Genomic DNA, 6,373 nt, shown 5'->3' on the forward strand with positions numbered 1-6,373 from the left:
GGTATGAACCATAGAGAAGTTGGAATACAGTAGGTTTAACACCAATATAAATAAAGAATAAGTTCATTACAGTACCTTAAAGTGGTGGTTTATTTTCTTATACTAACTGACCTCATGAGATTTTCTATTGAAGTTTTCTGTTGTGAAGTTTTCAAGTATTTGGGTAAAGATTTGATGGATTTTGGAATAAGGAGTGGAAAGATCCTAAGCTTGGGGATTCCCAAGGCACCCCAAGGTAAAATTCAAGGATAACCAAAAGCCTATGCTTGGGGATGCCCCGAAAGGCATCCCCTCTTTCGTCTTCGTCTATCGGTAACATTACTTGAGGCTATATTTTTATTCACCACATGATATGTGTTTTGATTGGAGCATCTTGTTTTATTTGAGTCTTTGCTTTTTTAGTTTACCACAATCATCCTTGCTGTACACACCTTTTGGGAGAGACACGCATGAATCGGAATTTATTAGAATACTCTATGTGCTTCACTTATATCTTTTGAGCTAGATAATTTTGCTCTAGTGCTTCACTTATATCTTTTTAGAGCACGGTGGTGGTTTTATTTTATAGAAATTATTGATCTCTCATGCTTCACTTATATTATTTTGAGAGTCTTTTAGAACAGCATGGTAATTTTCTTTGGCTATAAAACTAGTCCTAATATGATGGGCATCCAAGATGGGTATAATAAAAACTTTCATAAAGTGTGTTGAATACTATGAGAAGTTTGATTCTTTATGATTGTTTTGAGATATGAAGATGGTGATATTAGAGTCATGCTAGTAGAGTAGTTGTGAATTTGAGAGATACTTGTGTTAAAGTTTGTGATTCCCATAGCATGCACATATGGTGAACCGTTATGTGATGAAGTTGGAGCATGATCTATTTATTGATTGTCTTCCTTACGAGTGGTGGTCGGGGACGAGCGATGGTATTTTCTTACCAATCTATCCCCCTGGGAGCATGCGCGTAGTACTTCGTTTCCATAACTAATAGATTTTTTCAATAAGTATGCGAGTTCTTTATGACTAATGTTGAGTCCATGGATTATACGCACTCTCACCCTTCCACCATTGCTAGCCTCTCTAGTACCGCACAACTTTCGCCGGTACCATAAACCCACCATTTATCTTCCTCAAAACATCCACCATAGCTACCTATTATGGCATTTCCATAGCCATTCCGAGATATATTACCATGCAACTTTCCACCATTCCATTTATTATGACACACTCCATCATTGTCATACTGCCTTGCATGATCATGTAGTTGACAGCGTATTTGTGGCAAAGCCACCATTACTAATTCTTTCATACATGTTACTCTTGATTCATTGCACATCCCGGTACACCGCCGGAGGCATTCACATAGAGTCATATTTTGTTCTAAGTATCGAGTTGTAATTCTTGAGTTGTAAGTAAATAAAAGTGTGATGATCATCATTATTAGAGCATTGACCCAGTGAGGAAAGGATGATGGAGACTATGATTCCCCCACAAGTCGGGATGAGACTCCAGATGAAAAAGATAAAAAAAATGCCAAAAAAGAGAGGGCCCGAAAAACAAAAACAAAAACAAAAAAATGAGAGAAAAAGAGAGAAGGGACAATGCTACTATCCTTTTTCCACACTTGTGCTTCAAATTAGCACCATGATCTTCATGATAGAGAGTCTCTTATTTTGTCACTTTCATATACTGGTGGAAATTTTTCATTATAGAACTTGGCTTGTATATTCCAATGATGGGCTTCCTCAAAATGCCCAAGGTTTTGTGAGCAAGCAAGTTGGATGCACACACACTTAGTTTCTTTTGTTGAGCTTTCGTACATTTATAGCTCTAGTGCATCCCTACTCACTCACATTGATATGTATTGATGGGCACCACCATAGCCCGTTGATACGCCTAGTTGATGTGAGACTATCTTCTCCTTATTGTCTTCTCCACAACCACCATTCTATTCCACCTATAGTGCTATGTCCATGCCTCACGCTCATGTATTGCGTGAAGATTGAAAAAGTTTGAGAACATCAAAAGTATGAAACAATTGCTTGGCTTGTCATCGGGGCTGTGCATGATTAAATATTTTGTGTGATGAATATAGAGCATAGCCAGACTATATGATTTTGTAGGGATGGCTTTCTTTGGCCATGTTATTTTAAGACATGATTGCTTTGTTAGTATGCTTGAAGTGTTATTGTTTTTATGTCAATTTTAAACTTTTGTCTTGAATCTATCGGATCTGAACATTCATGCCACAATAAAGGAAATTACATTGATAATTATGTTAGGTAGCATTCCATATCAAAAATTCTATTTTTATCATTTACCTACTCGACGACGAGCAGGAATTAAGCTTGGGGATGCTTGATACGTCTCCAATGTATCTATAATTTTTTATTGTTCCATGCTATTATATTACCTGTTTTGGATGTTTAATGGGCTTTAATAAGCTCTTTTATATTATTTTTGGGACTAACCTATTAACCTGAGGCCCACTGCCAGTTTCTGTTTTTTTGCCTATCTTAGAGTTTTGCAGAAAAGGAATACCAAACGGAGTCCAAACGGAATGAAACCTTCACGATGATCTTTCTTGGACCAAAAGCAATCCAAAAGACTTGGAGTCGAAGTCTGGAACTCCACGAGGAAGCCACGAGGTAGGAGGGCGCGCCCCCACCCTCGTGGGCCCCTCGTAGCTCCTCCGACGTACTTCTCTTGCCTATATATACTCTTATACCCTAGAAACATCAGAGAGAGCCACGAAACCACTTTTCCACCGCCGCAACCTTCTATACTCGTGAGATGCCATCGTGGGGCCTTTTCCGACAATCTGCCGGAGGGGGAATCAATCACGGAGGGCTTCTACATCAACACCATTGCCTCTCCGATGAAGCGTGAGTAGTTTACCATAGACCTTCAGGTCCATAGTTATTAGATAGATGGCTTCTTCTCTCTCTTTGATTCTCAATACAAAGTTCTCCATGATGTTCTTGGAGATCTATTCGATGTAATATTATTTTGCGGTTTGTTTGTCGAGATCCTATGAATTGTGAATTTATGAACAAGATTATCTATGAATATTATTTGGTTCTTCTCTGAATTCTTATATGCATGATTCGATATCTTTGCAAGTCTCTTTGAATTATCGGTTTAGTTTGGACTACTAGATTGATCTTTCTTGCAATGGGAGAAGTTCTTAGCTTTGGGTTCAATCTTGCAGTGTCCTTTCCCAGTGACAGTAGGGGCAGCAAGGCACGTATTGTATTGTTTCCATCAAGGATAAAAAGATGGGGTTTATATCATATTGACTGAGTTTATCCCTCTACATCATGTCATCTTGCTTAATGTGTTACTCTGTTCTTATGAACTTAATACTCTAGATGCATGCTGGATAGCGGTTGATGTGTGGAGTAATTGTAGTAGATGCAGAATCACTTCGGTCTACTTGACACAGAAGTGATGCCTATATTCATGAGCATTGCCTTAGATATCTTCATAACTATGCGCTTTTCTATCAATTGCTCGGCAGTAATTTGTTCACCCACTGTAATACATGCTATCTCGAGAGAAGCCACTAGTGAAACCTATGGCCCCCGGGTCTCTTTCCTATTATATTACATCTCTTTTATTTACATCGCATCTCATTTACTATTTTGGAATCTTTATTTTACAATCTATACAACAAAAATACCAAAAATATTTACTTTACTATCTCTATTAGATCTCACTTTTGCGAGTGACCGTGAAGGGATTGACAACACCTTTATCGCGTTGGTTTCAAGGTTCTTGATTGTTTGTGCAGGTACTAGGTGACTTGTGCGTTGTGTCCTACTGGATTGATACCTTGGTTCTCAAAACTGAGGGAAATACTTACACTACTTTATCGCATCACCCTTTCCTCTTCAAGGGAAAACCAATGCATGCTCAAGAGGTAGCAATCGTGAAGAGAAAAATTTATATGATAGCTATATTATTGAATTTTATTATGATCATATATATAATTATTATGAGAGAGGAAAATATGATTGTAGAAATTTTCATGATATTAAATTTCCTCTCATTATGTTGAGATTGTCAATGTTTTACTCCTCTCCTTTGTGTATGCTAGATATTTCTTGTCTTGACAATTTGTTTTCCGATAAAATTCCTATGAATAGGAATTATGTTAGACTTAAATGTGTTTGTCACATGTTTCATGATGCTCTCTTTGAGTTTCAATTATACCTTTCGTGTGAGCATCGTTGAAATATTATTGGGTTTGTTGGGAGGCAACCCAATGAATAAATTTTGTTTTTTTCTTTTTGTTTCCTGTTTTTGAGTGTTAGCACAATTATGCTACTGTTATGACTGGGTTTTTTGTGTTTTAATTAGTGTTTGTGCCAAGTAAAGCCTTTAGGATCTTCTTGGGCAATAGTTGTTTGATCTTGCTGAAAAAAGAGATACTTTTACGCTCACGAAATTAATTTTCATTTTTTAGCAGGCCGAAATAAATGTCAATTTTGTCTCAGCCCTTTTACTTTATGAGCCAGTAAGAGGCCGAAAGTGTTATGGGCCAGAGGAGGCCCAATTTGCAAACTAGGATTTTTATAGACCAAAAGTCGCGTCGGGCTGAAATTTTGCCCTGCAGAACGTGGGCCCCTAATGGGCCCAAAGTCAAAGGCCCAACTGTTTGCGGGATGTTAACAGGCCGAAAGACAAAATGGGATAGGAATTGGCCCAATTACCAAATGGGCCGGGGACATGCCTAAAGTCACAACGGGCTAGAATTGGCCCAACTGCGGAATGGGCCAAGAAAAGGCCAAAAGACGTTTCGGGCCGTTAACGGGCTGGAACTGACAATGGATTGCTAATAGGCCGAAAGAAGCTCGGGCCATAATTGGTCCCAAAGACGTAGCGGGCTGTTCACGGGTTGAAACTGACGATGGGCTGGAAATTGTCAAATCTAGAATGGGCCTTTGATGGGCCAATTCTGTGTAACTTGTATGGGCCACGCTTGTGAATGGGCCTAACTCAAGTAGGCTGCTAAGGGGCTGGCCTGCTTATTTTGACAGGCCCGACCTTTTAACCTGAATGGGCCACTGTTGGGTCGAGACACGTGTCGACGTATCATAGGCGCGTCCTGCTACCTCTTTAGCACTGTGTTGGTTTTCCCCGAAGAGGAAGGGATGATGCAGCAAAGTAGCGTAAGTATTTCCCTCCGTTTTTGAGAACCAAGGTATCAATCCAGTAGGAGGCTACGTGCGAGTCCCTCGTACCTACACAAAACAAATAAATCCTCGCAACCAACGCAAATAGGGGTTGTCAATCCCTATAAGGCCACTTACGAGAGTGAGATCTGATAGATATGATAAGATAATATTTTTGGTATTTTTATGATAAAGATGCAAAGTAAAATTAAGGCAAAGTAAATAGCAAAGGAAATAACTAAGTAGTAGGAGATTAATATGATGAAGATAGACCCGGGGGCCATAAGGTTCGCTAGTGGCTTCTCTCGAGAGCATAAGTATTCTACGGCGGGTGAACAAATTACTATTGAGCAATTGACAGAATTGAGCATAGTTATGAGAATATCTAGGTATGATCATGTATATAGGCATCACGTCCGAGACAAGTAGACCGACTCCTGCCTGCATCTACTACTATTACTCCACTCATCAACTGCTATCCAGCATGCATCCAGAGTATTAAGTTAAAAATAGAGTAACGCCTTAAGCAAGATGACATGATGTAGAGGGATAGACTCATGCAATATGAAGAAAACCCGATCTTGTTATCCTCGATGGCAACAATACGATACATGCCTTGCTGCCCCTACTGTCACTGGGAAAGGACACCGCAAGACTGAACCCAAAGCTAAGCACTTCTCCCATTGCAAGAAAGATCAATCTAGTAGGCCAAACCAAACTGATAATTCGAAGAGACTTGCAAAGATAACTAATCATACATAAAAGAATTCAGAGAAGATTCAAATATTATTCATAGATAGACTTGATCATAAACCCACAATTCATCGGTCTCAACAAACACACTGCAAAAAAGAAGATTACATCGAATAGATCTCCACAAGAGAGGGGGAGAACATTGTATTGAGATCCAAAAAGAGAGAAGAAGCCATCTAGCTACTAATTATGGACTCGTAGGTCTGAGGTGAACTACTCACACTTCATCGGAGGCGCTATGGTGTTGATGTAAAAGCCCCCCGTGATCGATGCCCCCTCCGGCGGAGCTCCGGAACAGGCCCCAAGATGGGATCTCGTGGATACAGAAAGTTGCGGCGGTGGAATTAGGGTTTTGACTCTGTATCTGATCGTCTGGGGGTACGTAGGTATATATAGGAGGAAGGAGTACGTCAGTGGAGCAACAGGGGGCCCACGAGGGT

This window comes from Triticum dicoccoides, chromosome 3A (genome assembly GCF_002162155.2).
Source record: "Triticum dicoccoides isolate Atlit2015 ecotype Zavitan chromosome 3A, WEW_v2.0, whole genome shotgun sequence".
Taxonomy (NCBI): domain Eukaryota; kingdom Viridiplantae; phylum Streptophyta; class Magnoliopsida; order Poales; family Poaceae; genus Triticum; species Triticum dicoccoides.